General features: G+C 39.7%; 1 pseudogene; it reads left to right on the top strand.

Moving 5' to 3' along the window:
- The window catches only part of LOC102982128 (ADP-ribosylhydrolase ARH3-like), a 117,405-nt pseudogene extending 102,176 nt beyond the window's left edge, over positions 1 to 15,229 (top strand).
- The last annotated feature ends 1,485 nt before the right edge of the window (positions 15,230 to 16,714 follow it).

The raw sequence follows: 16,714 nt of genomic DNA, 5'->3' as shown, positions 1-16,714 counted from the left end.
TCCCTCCCTCCCTCCCTCTCTCTCTCTCTCTCTCTCTCCCTCTCTCTCTCTCTCTCTCTCTCTCTCTCTCTCTTTTTCTGGACTACAGTGTTAATCCGATTAAAAGTTGTCAAACTCAAATTAGGTTTTTAAATTCCCCAAATAAAAAATTAAGAAATTCCTATTTCTTTATTATCTTAGAAAGAAAGGGTAGCTATTAAGTAGAAATTGGAAAGAAAATCAGACCCTAAAGAAACTCTTCAGTTAGCTGTCCCAAAGGAAAAGGAATATTTAAGACACCAGCAATCGGGTTGGGCATTTGAGTCCTCTGTTTACGTGCCAATAAAAGGACTAGGTTGGCATTCTTTTAAATGAAGTTTTATTTTATTATTATTAATTTTCTGGCTGCACCACATGGCATCTTAGTTCCTGGACCAGGGATCGAACCCGTGGCCCCTGCAGTGGAAGAGTGGAGTCCTAACCACTGGACCACCAGGGAATTCCCTTGGTTGGCATTCTTGATAACCACACACCCCTACTTCTTGAAAATACATTTTCCTGTTTGGAGCCATATGGTTGAGAGGGAAGGATTGAGAAGGTAGCAAAAATTTTGTTTTTAGGATGCACTGCTTGGAAGTACTGTGTTCTTGGGCCCTCTCCACAGACATTTCTGGATCCATTTATATTCTATTTACAAAGACACATAGTCCTTTCTGGACATGCTCCCACCTCTCTACTCCACAACACACAAATTGTTTAAGAGTGTACATAAACAATGGCAGAATATGGCATTTCTTTCTTTCCTCTTTATGTTTCTCAGAATATATATGGTAGTATTTAAATGTGTGTGGAGCAGGTCTTCAGACATCTCTGTAGAGGTCAATACAAAGGGGTTGAAATTGCCCCTGGACAGTCCATGCAAGATGTCCTTTTAGGTACCTTGCCGTTCATGAGTTTTACCTGGCAAAAGCTTTTCCCAGGAGTGGACCTGGGCTTAGCATGTAGGTCAACAGAAAATCCGCCATTTAATCAGCTGGAGCCCTATCCAGCAGGCTTTGAACTTAACAATTCTCCCGTGGAGAGTACACACAGCTGGTGCCAAAAGACCAAGGGTGGCTCCAAACAAGGCCAGGGTTGCTTGCTCATTTGCACCGTGATGAAGAGTCGAGGAATAAATCACTTCTTCTCTTACTCCAAGCTGCCGCCTACTGCAACACCTCCCACAACAGTGATAACGACACCCACCACCAGGGCAGCAGCACCAGCAGGAAGGTGCACACCCCTAGTCTCTCGCTGTGTTTATCGCTGCCTCCCCTCTTCCTCTCCAGCTGCCCAATTCTTATCATAGATTTTTGTCTCAAGAAATAATATTTGGAGAATAACACCCAAAGGATATGCATTTTATCCATGTCTTCAATTTTTCTAACATTTGCCAGTCTACCAGACAGTTGTATACTTTACCAAACTGTTTTGTCACCCAGTGGAATTTACTGAACTGCATTTGGCATCATGCCCTCAGTAAACACTGAGGCAGGTGAGGAGAAGCATTCATAGGAAATGATTGTAGTCTTTTTTTTTTAATTAAAAATTTTTTTAAATTTTATCTTTGGCTTGTTGGGTCTTTGTTGTTCTGCGTGGGCTTTCTCTGGTTGTGGTGAGTGGGGGCTACTCTTCATTGCGGTGCACGGGCTTCTCATTGCGGTGGCTTCTCTTGTTGTGGAACACGGGCTCTAGGCATGCGGGCTTCAGTAGCTGTGGCGCGCGGGCTTCAGTGGTTGTGGCACACAGGGTTAGTTGCTCCAAGGCATGTGGGATCTTCTCGGACCAGGGCTCGAACCCGTGTCCCCTGCATTGGCAGGCGGATTCTTATCCATTGTGCCACCAGGGAAGTCCCTGTAGTTTTTATTGAATCAATGTTCTTAAGTGTGTTGTTTATCAGTGTCTTCTTTATGAGTCCCCAAAGAGATATTTCTGTTAAGCCTAGGCCAGGGAAGGCTGTCCTCCTGAGCAACTCGTATATTTCTATCTTACAGACAGGAGGCATCTTATGACTGCTAACTCAACAAATATTCAAGTAAACAAAATCTTCTTAAGATCGTAGCAAGAATATGCAACTTTCATGTTGCTGCCAATTATTTTGTCAAACAAATGAGCTCCAATTCATTTGAAATAAAACTGTTCTATCACTGATCATGAAACATGCCAAAGTCTTTAAATGCTGTGGGGAAAATTGTCTGGGTTTCGGCATTTCCATTCATGAGAGATATCTATGCTTCCAAGTAGATGAGAATGGTGATGATGATGATTTTTTTTTTAGGAGATTTTGTTTTTTGTTTTTTCCTTTTTTAACCTACTCATATGATTTCAAGGATTTTTGCTTTTGGTTAATTAGTAAGAAATTGGAGGTACTGAGGAGGTAAATGGTAATTTAGAAATTCTGTTGTGCTAAGGCAGATAAATTTATCAAAGTAAAGAAAGAAAATAAATCCCAGCAACTACCGGGCTCCAGAGATTCTACTGTAGTATTGAAATTTTAATTGGCTGATTTACTTTATATCAATTTCATTTGAATCAAAAAGGCATAGCCTTTAAATTCAGAAAGACTGGACTTTGAAAAATAAAGAACAAAGGACTTGAAAAATTAGGGACAAAAATTAACCTCTGTACCCATGGAATAGTTGTCCTGCACCAGCAGCCTCAGCATCACCATCACCTATGGACTTGGAAGAAATGCAGATTCATCTATGACAATACAAACTCTGGGCGAGGGGCCAATAATCTTTTTAGTAAGGGCTGCCGTGATTCTGATGCTCAATAAAAAAGTTGGAGAACTGCTGCCCTAGAGCAAATCTAAAATTACCAATGACGATGGTACTGAGTCAAACATTCTCTCACCCAGAATGATTATTCATAGGCCTGATCTCTCAGAAGGAATTGTTCCAGGCTATGGTATAAAAAAAATACCACTTAGGGAAGTTTATAGCAATACAATCCTACCTCAAGAAACAAGAAAAATATCAAATAAACAACCTAAACTTACACCTAAAGCAATTAGAGAAAGAAGAACAAAAAACCCCCAAAGTTAGCAGGAGGAAAGAAATAATAAAGATGAGATCAGAAATAAATGAAAAAGAAATGAAGGAAACAATAGCAAAGATCAATAAAACTAAAAGCTGGTTATTAGAAATAAAAAAGGAGAAGTAACAACTGACACTGTAGAAATACAAATGATCATGAGACATTACTACAAGCAACTATATGCCAGTAAAATGGAAAACTTGGAAGAAATGGATAAATTCGTAGAAAAGCACAACCTTCCAGGACTGAGCCAGGAAGATAGAAAATATAAACAGACAAATCACAAGCACTGAAATTGAAACTATGATTAAAATTCTCCCAACAAACAAAAGCCCAGGACCAGAAGGCTTCACAGGCGAATTCTATCAAACATTTAGAGAAGAGCTAACACCTATCTTTCTCAAACTCTTCCAAAATATAACAGAGGAAGGAACACTCCCAAGCTCCTCCTGCGAGGCCACCATCACTCTTATACCAAAACCAGACAAAGATGTCACAAGAAAAGAGAATGACAGGCTAATATCACTGATGAACATAGATGCAAAAATCCTCAAAAAATATGAGCAAACAGAATCCTAGAGCATATTAAAAGGATCATACACCATGATCAAATGGGGTTTATCCGAGGAATGCAAGGATTCTTCAATATACACAAATCAATCAATGTGATACACCATATTAACAAATTGAAGGGTAAAAACCATGGGATAATCTCAACAGATGCAGAAAAAGCTTTCGACAAAATTCAACACCTATTTATGATAAAAACTCTCCAGAAAGTAGGCATAGAGGGAACTTCCCTCAACATAATAAAGGCCATATATGATAAACCTACAGCCCACATCATTCTCAATGGTGAAAAACAGAAACCATTTCCTCTAAAATCAGGAACAAGACATGGATGCCCACTCTCACCACTATTATTCAACATAGATTTGGAAGTTTTAGCCACAGCAATCAGAGAAGAAAAAGAAATAAAAGGAATCCAAATCAGAAAAAAAGAAGTAAAACTGTCACTGTATGAAAAATCTGAAAGAGAAATTAAGGAAACATTCCCATTTACCATTGCAACAAAAAGAGTAAAATACTTAGGAATAAACCTACCTAAGGAGACAAAAGACCTGTATGCAGAAAACTATAAGAAACTAATTAAAGAAATTAAAGATGGTGCAAACAGATAGAGAGATATACCATGTTCTTGGATTGAAAGAATTAACATTGTGAAAAGAACTATACTACCCAAAGCAATCTACAGATTCAATGCAATCCCTATCAAACTACCAATGGCATTTTTCACAGAACTAGAACAAAAAATTTCACAATTTGTATGGAAGCATAAAAGACCTTGAATAGCCAAAGCAATCTTGAGAAAAAAAAACGGAGATGGAGGAATCAGGCTCCCTGGCTTCAGACTATACTACAAAGCTACAGTAATGAAGACAGAATTATACTGGCACAAAAACAGAAATATAGATCAATGGGACAGGATAGAAAGCCCAGAGATAAACCCACGCACATATGGTCACCTTATCTTTGATAAAGGAGGGAAGGATATACAGTGGAGAAAAGACAGCCTCTTCAATAAGTGGTGCTGGGAAAACTGGACAGCTACATGTAAAAGTATGAAATTAGAACACTCCCTAACACCACACACAAAAATAAACTCAAAATGGATTAAAGACATAAATGTAAGGCCAGACATATCTATCAAACTCTTAAAGGAAAACATAGGCAGAACACTCAAAATAAACAAACGGGACGTAATGAAACTTAAAAGCTTTTGCACAGGAAAGGAAACCATAAAGAAGACAAAAAGACAACCCTCAGAATGGGAGAAAATATTTGCCAAAGAAGCAACTGACAAAGGATTAATCTCCAAAATACACAAGGAGCTCATACAACTCAATATCAAAAAAACAAACAGCCCAATCCAAAAATGGCAAAAGACCTACACAAACATTTCTCCAAAGAAGATATACAGATTGCCAACAAACACATGAAAGAATGCTCAACATCACTAATCATTAGAGAAATGCAAATCAAAACTACAATGAGGTATCAACTCACATCAGTCAGAATGGCCATCATCAAAAAACTACAAACAATAAATGCTGGAGAGGGTGTGGAGAAAAGGGAACCCTCTTGCATTCTTGGTGGGAATGTAAATTGATACAGTCACTATGGAGAACATTATTCAGGTTCCTTAAAAAACTAAAAATAGAACTACCCTATGACCCAGTAATCCCACTATTGGGCATATATCCTGAGAAAACCATAATTCAAAAAGACACATGTACCACAATGTTCATTGCAGCACTATTTACAATAGCCAGGACATGGAAGCAACCTAGGTGTCCATCAACAGAATTTGTAGTGAGGTGGATGGACCTAGAGTCTGTCATACAGAATGAAGTAAGTCAGAAAGAGAAAAACAAATACCATATGCTAACACATATATATGGAATCTATAAAAAAATGGTTCTGATGAACCTAGCGGCAGGACAGGAATAAAGACACAGATGTAGAGAATGGACATGAGGACCTGGGGAGGAGGAAGTGTAAGCTGGGATGAAGTGAGAGAGTGGCATAGACATATATACACTACCAAATGTAAAATAGATAGCTAGTAGGAAGCAGCTGTATAGCACAGGGAGATCAGCTTGTTGCTTTGTGACGCCCTAGAAGGGTGGGATAGGGAGGGTGGGAGGGAGATGCTAAAGGGAGGGGGTATTGGGATATATGTATACATACAGCTGATTCACTTTGTTATACAGCAGAAACTAACACAACATTGTAAAGCAATTATACTCCAATCAGGATGTTAAAAAAAAAATTACCACAGACTTCCCTGGTGGTCCAGTGGTTAAGACTTTGCTTTCCAATGCAGGGGGTGGGGCTCTATCCTTGGTCGAGGAGCTAAGATCCCACATGCCTTATGGCCAAAAAACCAGAACATAAAACAGAAGCTGAATTGTAACAAATTCAATAAAGACTTTAAAAAACGGTCCACATCAAAAAAATAAAACATAAAAAAATTAAAATAAACAAACAAAAAAGGCATGAAATCATTGTACAAATCTTCCAGCCTTCCCAGCCCCAAGGAAAATATTTCTCAGAGCATCTTCAGGGCAACTGAGCCCCAGATTTCTACTGGGGTTATTTGACTATTTGCACAAACTTCACTGACTTCTCCTATCTCACGTCTCTGATTTTCTCATGTAAGTTTCCTGGCCTCACTTTCCCAAATAAACCAGCTGTACCCAAATCTGAGTCACAGGGTCTGCTTTTCAGGAAGTAAGCTGGAAATCAAAAAGACAATGCTGTAAACAACAAACACATTTAATGAGACATAAGTTAAAAAGAAATGTAAAAAAAAAAAAAATTACCAGATGAAGGAAGTATCACTGATCAATTTATATACTCCCCTGCATTACAAGGTATTGATTCAAACAAACAGAGAAGTTATACAAATTTTATGAATCATCAATACATTTATCTCCATATGGTACTTTTTCTTCAAAGAGGGAACAGTTTGCTATGATCTGGTGAGCTTTTCAGTGCGTATGTATTAGCTGTGGCTGAACTGGCTGAACTGTCACGCCCAGAGGTCTCCTGGGGGAAAGGTCAGACCTTGTGATTTAGAATTGCTAAGCAGCACCTCTAGAAACATGGAGTATTCATAAAAATGGAAGTTAATCATACAATACCTATTAATTCTGTCCTTTTTTGCTAGTTTTGAAATTATGAAAATAATAATGTTCATTGTATAAAATAAAAACAAACATTATAATATTTTTTCAAAGGAAAATTAAAGTCTCTTATAGTTCCCATCACTTCTCGCCATCTTACCAAAGTCCTGCTTACTTATTTATTCTTCAGAGGTAGTTACTGTGAAGTTTGGGGGTCTAGTATCTTTCTAGAACTTTTCCAGCCTATGGAAATGTAAAAATATACCATTTTTTTAACACGAATTAAAATATATATCCTATTTTGCTACTTGTTTTTCTCCATTAAAGTATATTGTGGGACAAGTTTCTGTAGCTAGAATTTTCAGAAAATATAATTATGAAGAATCAATCAATGTACAAGGTGTGGTAGCTCAAGTTACTATGTTACAAGAGGATCAAATTATTTGCTCTCTGTAGGTCTATAGTGTGGTTAGGAAAAAAGCACTAATGTTAGTGAATCAGAACAATTAAGAGCTGAATTGCCAGGGATGACTTTATGTGTGGTTTGGTTATGAAGACATGTGAGATATATCAGTTAGGCTTGATTGCCAAAAAGTTGTTTATATAAGAAGAGGCAGTTAAAATGCAAAGAATCAGGACAAGTAAAACAGAAGCGGTGGTGGGATGGTCCTAAATGTTGCAGCTTTTCACAAGCAGGAACAAAGTCATAATAATAAGAATGGCAGAACTGAGCGAGGCATATGGAAGGATAAATTAAAAGATGGTCTGGAGGGAAAATGATTGTTTGGGATTAGTGGGAAACCCATTGGATTAGTGGGAGAGTGGTAGTACATTTGACATGAAGGCAGATGAATTTAGACTTGAATTTAAACGTTTAAATAAAATAATTAAATAAAAAGAAAAATGAAGACATTATGTAATATGGCCAAGAAGGAATATCTTTCCTTTTCACGCTTATCTAATAGATACCTCATCTCTTTGAAAAGCAAACACACATACACACACAGAGCCCTTCCTTTTCAAGCAGTTTCATAAGAAGAGTAATTTTTAACAGTACCTAATTTTTAGGGTGCATATTTCAGTAATTAATATTTAAATTTGAACTAGCATGATTTTATTATGTGATAATCGAGAAACTCAGCTATTGATTTGCATAAGAGTTAAACCCAGGGGACTAGATGTACGGATTTAGAAAATATTTCGGGTATGTGTTGAAGTATAATTTGTATCTATATTTTTTCTAATAAGACGGTTCATTCTGAACCACAGTCAACTCACCACTTGTCACTCATTAACTACCGTTCATGGTAGTCGTTTTATTTTAAAAATATACAAATGGAATAAGGCATATGTTTGGTAATTTTCCAAGAATAAACTTTTTCTGGCAAAATTATATATGTATATATATTTTTCCTTTGGCCCACAGGATTCCTGAACATTATGGCATCAAAGTATAATCATCGTTGCCTAAGATTCCAGCACTGGATAAGCAGTGTTAGCTGGTTTTGAAAGACTGAACAGTTAGTTAGCAAGATTTGTTTACTTCTGCTTCTCAGATGAAGATCAAATGAACAAATTCCAAGTGAATGGTATAATAGGAGACAAGAGAAAATGAGTAACAATATTCTGCTGCTGACCTTTCCCCCTGTATTAAGATGTCATGTTCAATGATAAATATGATTTTCCCAAGGAAAGCAGCAGAATGTTATGGTGTTACAAATGTGTATTTTTATGCCCTTAAGCCTTGTATAATGTGGTTGATTATCTTCATAAGAGAAGACAGCACCACACTCTTCATAGGAGAAGACAGAACCTCTTCAGGCTTTATATAATAATAAAAGATGTTGGGTGTGTTTTGTTTACTCCCTTTCTAAGTACTATACAAATTTAAATACGTGATTTGTTTTAAAAAATTCTGAAAGGATGAATTAAATAATTTTCAATAGGATGGAAACATCTTAAAGGCATAAATTTGGGAAAAGCCAAAGAAAGCCTCAATCTACACATACTGCCCAATCTACCTCAGCCTTGTTTTTCAAAATCCAGCTTGTATTTTAGGATTTAAAAGTATTATACCTAAAACTTTCCTCTCTCCCTCTTTCCCATGTTTCTTCCCATTTTTTTTTTTTTTCAAGCTTTACACTGTTGAGAATTTGGTCTACAAGTCTGGGGCAGTTTATGGGCACCATTTGTTTTGGTCTACTAATCTTTCCCAGGCTCTCCCTATTTTTAAGACACATTCTAATTTGGAGTTACATGGATCATTTATAAGGAAATGCTTTTTTGTAATCCACTTGCCCCTACATATATTTTTATTCGTAATATTTACACAGCTAATTTGACCAGAGGAGAAACTGCTCTTGGAACATGAGTGATTTCTGCGCAGAGAACAAATTTAGTTCCAATCAAGATCTCCATGATTAGGAACGGGTGTGCAGGGTAATTCGGAATTCAGGGCAGCTACCAATGCAGCACACACATAGATTTTTAGAGGTGGTGGTGAACTGTTGAAAAGAAACTGACTAAGATTTGAGCATCATTTGAAGTGGAAAAAGAAAAATAGCTTGTTTTGGGACTTCCTGCCATTTTCTTCCTTTGGTAACTGAATAATTCTTTTTTTTTCTGGTTTGGGAAAAAAGTGAAGACTCTAATCATAACAAAAAGTTGTTCCTCTATAAGCAAGGAATATCTGTCCAATACACCTCAGAAAAATCAGGTCTAGAAAATTATAGAGGGACTCATTGCTAGGATTAGAATAAGAGGAATATAAGATTACAGTGTTCTCTAACCCAAAATGTTTGATACTGGGTTGTTTAGAATTGTTTTGGCTGCAAGTAATACAAACCTGACATAAACTGGCTTCAGATAAAAGAAAATTATAATATTACATCCTAGAAATCCCAGAAGTAAGTGAGACTTCAGGGCTGGCTAGTTTAGTAACTTGGAGACGGCATTGGGGCCAGAGTTCTCTGCACTGTCACACTCTGCCTGGGACCATCCAGGCTGTTTCCTCTCCTGGGTGTGAGAGAACAGCCAGGGGTAGTCAGGACTATCCCTTCCTGGGTCACTTGCAGCAGCAGAGAGACAAAAAACATCCTCTCTTTCAAACAGGGTAAGGATCTTTCCCTTCAGTCTGGCTACACTTTTGACTCCATAGGAACAGTCAGGAGAAAGTCACGTGCTCAGGGACTCTTGAGTAGTTGAGATCTACCGTAGGAGCTGGGCCGAGTCTCAGCTCCTGTTTTGTTCATTGCAGTGTTGAAATACTATTTGTTTGCTGCCATTTGTGGAAAATATTTTTGTGTGCCACAACTTAAATTTTATTCTTATTGGAGAGAATGAAATTAGTACTGGGAAGTTAGTACTTTTGCAGTATAGGATTGGGAACTAGGAACAAAGAATAAAAGTAATAGAACTATATGATATATAAATTGATTTGTGGGGTTCATCTGGGGAGCTAACCTCCTTTAAAAGTACCGCTTCGGGCTTCCCTGGTGGGGCAGTGGTTGCGCGTCCGCCTGCCGATGCAGGGGAACCGGGTTCGCGCCCCGGTCTGGGAGGATCCCACATGCCGCGGAGCGGCTGGGCCCGTGAGCCATGGCCGCTGAGCCTGCGCGTCTGGAGCCTGTGCTCCGCGACGGGAGACGCCACAACAGAGGGAGGCCCGCATACCACACACACAAAAAAATAATAATAAAAAATAAAAGTACCGCTTCTGTGGAATAATGCATTCTAAATTTTAAAAAAACAGCTTCTAATTGAGTAGGCTGTGTTTATTCCCTATATTTAACACAGAGTCTGGAATGGGAATAGGTGATCAATAAATATATGTTGAAAACATGTATGACTTTGGGAATACAGCCCATTTGTAAATTAAGAATGGCTGTCTGCAACTCAACCCCTCTTTCAAGGAACTTTCATTGGGAGATATGGCATATATAAGAAAGTGTTAGTGATCAATAGAAGGAAGAGTATAATAAAACACTAAATCGAATACTACCAAGAACTCCAAGTATACAGTGTAGCCATTAAGATCTAAGAGCAACAAGGGACAAAGATAGAAATTATTGCCAGAATATGTATTTTTGGGGAGTTAAAGGAATGTTGGACCTGAAAAAAAATAAAAGGGACAATCAATATTTTATAGTATTTTTAAAACTATAGCTTAATAAACTGAAATTTAGAAGAATTCTCACCCTATGTTTGGTAATTAGGTTCTATAGCTACAGGTGTATGCTAAAAGTATCAATAATAATTTCTTAAATCAAACTGGTATTGTTAACATGTGGTCAAATATTTTTTCAGCCATGTGATTGCAACATGTGTTAGAATTTCATCAGCAATAATTTTAAGAAAAATATTTTCCAGTTTGAAGAACTCACATCGTCAAGGACAATGTCCTAGATGTACTTTCTTTCTTTAGAGCACAGCAGGACCTGGTCATGTTGGAGTAGGTCATTGCTGTTGAGTAATGAATTGAGGAACCTAGGAAGGCTCTCTTGCCTCAAAATATCTCTTCTATTCTACTGTCTCCCTAGCACAATGTCACCACCAGATAGTCATTCCTTTGAGTCAGCCTATGTGCTCTTTTGAAAAGCTAGTCATTCATCCCTTAATATAAAAATAGCCCTAATATATTCTTCCCTCTCTATAATTAAACCTGGTCACTGGGGGAATCCATTAACACATTACTGTTGATTGACACCTGCCATGAACCGGACATTATGTAAATCTCTTGGTTACAAAGATAGATGTAAGCAGTCTCTCTGCTTTTTATTTGGGAGCCCATCTAGTTGAAAGGCAAGCTTAGACACTGTGATGTAATGGGAGGTGTTGCAGGCACGGCAGTGCTGATACACATACTAGGGAGGAAGGAGTGACTGTTCTGTGAGGATTTGGAAGTCTAGCCTAAGGCAGATGGCAAAAAGAAGGCTCTGAGTTTTGGTGGGATGAAATTTCTAGGATAAGGAATAGGGAAATATGTGGCAAGATGAAATAAAGATAGCACAGGTCGTATCTTAATTATTTAAAAATAATTTTGTACGTGAAACCTTTTATTAAATCATCTCTTAAATTGAGACCTTCGTGTAACATTTGTTTTAAAGTTAGAATCAAGATTGTAGTCAAACGGCGGCCAGTCCGCGCGGATGGCGGCGGTGATGACGGCGGCGGCCAGTTCCCTCTGCAGCTTCCGCGGCTGCCTGGGGGGCGCGCTGCTCGGGGACTACTGCGTGGGCGCCGTCAACGAGGCGCGCGACACCGCCGACCTGACTTCAGTCCTGCGTCAGGTCCAGGACCTGGAGCCGGACCCCGGTTCGCCGGGGAGCGCGCGGCCAGAAGCACTCCTACACCGACCGCACGGCCGTGGCCCGGGCGCTGGTGCAGCCCCTGCTGGCCAAGGGGCCCTTCGACGAGGTGGACATGGCTCACAGGTTTGCTCAGGAGTACAAGACCCTGACGGGGGTTATGGTGCTGCAGTGATCCCCGTCTTCAGGAAGCTCCTGAGCCCCAAGTGCCGTGATGGCTTTGAGCCGTCTCGGCCCAGTTTAATGGCAAAGGCTCCAACGGCAACGGGGGCTCCACGCGGGGGGCCGACATCTCCCCGGCCTATAACAGCGTACAGGATGTGCAGAAGTTTGCCCAGCTCTCGGCCCAGCTGACACACGCCTCCTCCCTGGGTTACAAGGGTGCCATCCTGCAGACCCTGGCTGTGCACCTGGCTTTGCAGGGTGAGTCGTCCAGTGAGCACTTCCTTGGACAACTCCTGGCCCATATGGAGGAGCTGGAGAATGACACCCCGTCCGTGTCAGATGCCCGGGAGTTGGGCATGGAGGAGCGTCTTACTCCAGCCAACTGAAGAAGTTTGGGGAGCTTCTAGAGCAGAACACAGTGACCAGAGAGGAGGTGGTGTCCAAGCTAGGGAATGGCATCGCTGCCTTTGAATCTGTGCCCACCGTCATCTATTGCTTCCTGCGCTGCATGGAGCCTGACCCCGAGATCCCCTCTGCCTCCAAAGGACTCTCATCTATTCCATCTCACTTGGTGGGGACACAGACACCATTGCCACCATGGCTGGGGCCATTGCTGGCGCCTACTATGGCATGGAACAGGTGCCAGAGAGCTGGCAGCAAAGCTGTGAGGGCTATGAGGAGACTGACATCCTGGCCCAGAGCCTGCACCGGGTCTTCCAGAAGAGTCTGTGAGGGCCACAGCTGCTGGGGCTCCGCCACACCCAGCAGGACCAACAACAGCTCCGATTGGAAACCCTGGGCTCCCTTAGGCTTGGCTCCCTGCCTCGGCCTTCCTGCAGTGTGGCCGGAGTGCACCCTCGGGGCTGGGACTCCTTTGGGGAGGTCACTGAACAGTGAGGGAGGGACGGGTGCCTTCTGGTGCTGGGTTCCTGACTTCTGCAGAGCCTCGGTGCTCCTGGTTCCTCTGTCAGACATAAGGGACCAGGCCCGGTTTTATTTTGGAGCAGTCCTTGTGGCGTTTTCCTTTATTATCTAGGACATGGGATTTGGGGAGGTGGAAGTGATCTGCGGCATCAGTTCTCCTGGTTGGGATTTAACCAATTTGCCAGGAAGCCTGCCTTTGACTGCACAGGGCCCCTGAGTGCCAAGTTTATACGGATCAGGAGGTGGACACGTGAATCTAGCTGATCTAGATGCACACCTGGCCCTTGGCTGTCATGGGTCTTGTTAACAGCTTCCAGACGAAGTCACAGAGCAATAAACAGTTTTTTAAATCTCCCCCCACCAAAAAAAAATTGTAGTCAATTAATAACCCTTGACAACAGAATGTGTAAGACAAATTTTACAAGATATATCTGAATATTGTGGTGATGTCACTCTTGTTCTCCTTCGTCTCCCAAATACATAACAGATGAAGGTAAAGTGACAGACATGTACACAAATGATGGTAATAACTGTAGGAGTTGAAGTTACTCATGACTGACAAACCATCACAACATTCCTTGCTTTTTTTCCAAATACTCCTCCTCAAGTCAGCAACAATTTCCTGTGCAAAATACCAGAACAACTTCTCCCAAGACTCAGGCTCACAGTCATCACCCTGACATTATTTCTAAATTATTGTAAATATTAATTTAGACCATAAGTTCTGATGGTAAGATACATGAATGTGTATGTTGATTGGTCAATAAACCTGATTCACAGCACTATCATCAATCATAGATTACATTTATGTGATTGTCAACCCATAAGAAACCACCATCCATGTCTGAAGGCTGAGCTGTAAGACTTACATATCAAAGCACTTGCAAGGTTCCCAGTCCTCCCTTTAAGTATGAATCATGGGATCACAAGGTTTCTCAATCTTGGTACTTATTAACATTTTGAGCCAGATAATTTTTTGGGGGGGGGGGTGAAGGGGACTTCCCTTAGCAACATCCCTCGCCACTACCCACTAGATGCCAGAAGACCACCCTCCCCCTGACCCCACCAAGTTGTGGCAATCAAAAATGTCTTCTGACATTGCCAAATATCCTCTGGGGGGCAGAATTGTTTCTGGCTGAGAACCACTGGGTTACATACCATACCAATAGTCACTCTTCAGTAATGTAATTGATATTGTTTATAGATATATTTTATAGGGCCATAATGTGTTGAAAGGAAGTCTACATATGACTCATCGAGAAAGAATGGCAGACCAACCAGATCAACACCCATAGCCAATAATACATCAGAACTCACTTGACCACAGATGACGGTATATAACTCAATCAGGAGGCAGTGAAGTGGGAGGTGAACCACGTGATGTGATACAACAGATTTCTTTCTGTGTGTGACTTATTTTCTGCTTTTAAAAGTAACACGAGTCTGTTTTTGAAAAAAAAAAAAACACATATATAGGAGTATGAAGAAGAAAACAAAAATTAGCCCTATTATCACCACCAGGAGACAATGGTTATTGTGGTAAATTATATATTTTTTCTAACGTTCACTGCTTTCCCATGTGATGTGCAGGGTCTTCTCTGAGAGAGATTATTCCTCTGGCCTCAGTGAAGCCAGTCTTGTCCCTAGGGCTTGCTTTGGCCAATGAAATATGAGCTACTTCTAGGTACAATCTTTAAAATCATCATATGGTTTCTCCTTGGCCCTTTCTCTCTGCCACGAGAAAAACAAAGTACTAAAGAAGGGATGTTCTTTAAGAATAAATAGTAGGACAAAGAGGACACATGAAGGAGAGCTATACTGACTCTCTGCTGGCATGAAATTTAACCTTTATTGTTTAAAAAAATTTTTTTTAATGTGGACCTTTTTATTAGTCTTTATTGAATTGTTACAATATTGCTTCTGTTTTATGTTTTGGTTTTTTGGCTTCGAGGCATGTGGGATCTTAGCTCCCTGACCAGGCATCGAACCTGCACTCCCTGCATTGGAAGGCTAAGTCTTAACCACTGGACCACCAGGGAAGTCCCACCTTTATTGTTACGGAACTAAATTTTAGGATTATTTGTTACTGCAGCATAACCTCATAAAATCTAACTTATAGTGTATTTTATTCTAGTCTTTTTATATACATATGTATGAATAATGAATAAAATATAAATATATTATTTAAAATATGTACATTTCTATACAAATATATATTTATAATTGGGGTAATTTTCACTTAACATGTTTCTTTGTGATTTTTTTTTTCTCTTTGATAATTTTCAGGTATAATTATCCCTCTGTAACATGAATTTTGATAAATGCCTGGCATTCCATTGTACTAAGTCAACCCCCCCTATGTTATTATACTTTTACTTTATTTTCAATTAACACTCTCACATATAACATCCCCACACAGAAGTCTTTGGTGCATCTCTGATTATTTTCTTAGGATAAGTCGAGGAAGTGACATTGCTGGGTAAAGAGGGTGAACATTGGTAAGGCTTTTAGTAGAGATTACAGAGTTGCTTACCATAATTATCACGCTCATGGACTCCATCCAGGGTGGATCAAGGTGTTATTTCTTCACATCATCAGCAACACTGGAGGTTGACATAAAATTCAGGAAGAAGAACTTTGAAAATGTCTGGGAGTAAAATACTATCTTCTTTTCAGTTTCTTTTCCTGACTTGCTAGTGAAATGATTTTTTTTTTTTGCATGTCATTTTAAATGCTCTGCCCCTTATTTTCAAGGTCAATAGGAAATAAGTTTATAAAACCTGATTTTCCTACTCAAGTAGGATGACTAACATGCATAAGACCAAGGGTCCAAATCAATAATCCAATAACGAGCTCCAAGTAATTTGGAACAATAAAATACAGTGGAAATGTCAGTATAGAAAAAAATTCATGTAAAGATGATTTTAAGTGGGCTTGAAAGGAATGAAAAGGCTGCGAAGCAATGCTATGTGTCACTCATTCATCCATTAATTTATTCAACAAGTAAGTGGCTAGAAAGAGCCAGGGATTATACAGATGTTGAGGACATGGTGTTGCACAAGATAGACAGGCTTCCTGCCCTTACACAGCTTGCAGCCTAATGGCCAAAAACAAACAATTACACCACCAACAGCCATTCAACTTGATAGCACCCTGATAGGATGAAGTCAGAACCAAGAGATTGGGTGTCAGGAGTTCTAAGAATGCCAGACACCATCTTCAAAAAAGTTCCTGCGAGAGAACATGCCTTTTAGCAAGTGGCAGATTTAAGATTTGAATCCAAGTCTCCTTGATGCTCCAAGTCTGTATTCAGCCAAAGATTTGTACAGTATAAGTTAGGAGGGCAGTATATAAGATATGTAGAAAGAGCAAATATGTTGACAAAACAATATCACCTTATATTTCAGGTCCATATATGTGTATCTCTAGTCTAGAAAGTAGCATGTGTCTTAGTTCTTTACTGATACTGCTTTGTTAACATTTCTCTACGATGGTTCTCTGTCATGATCATCACATCTTCAATGATTTCCCATACAGGACATTGGAAAGTTGAGTTCTTTGACAAAAATTATA

This window comes from Physeter macrocephalus, chromosome 10, assembly GCF_002837175.3.
Source record: "Physeter macrocephalus isolate SW-GA chromosome 10, ASM283717v5, whole genome shotgun sequence".
In the NCBI taxonomy this organism is placed as follows: Eukaryota; Metazoa; Chordata; class Mammalia; order Artiodactyla; family Physeteridae; genus Physeter; species Physeter macrocephalus.
Note: the sequence above shows the minus strand (reverse complement) of the source record. Positions and strands in the feature narration are given on the sequence as shown.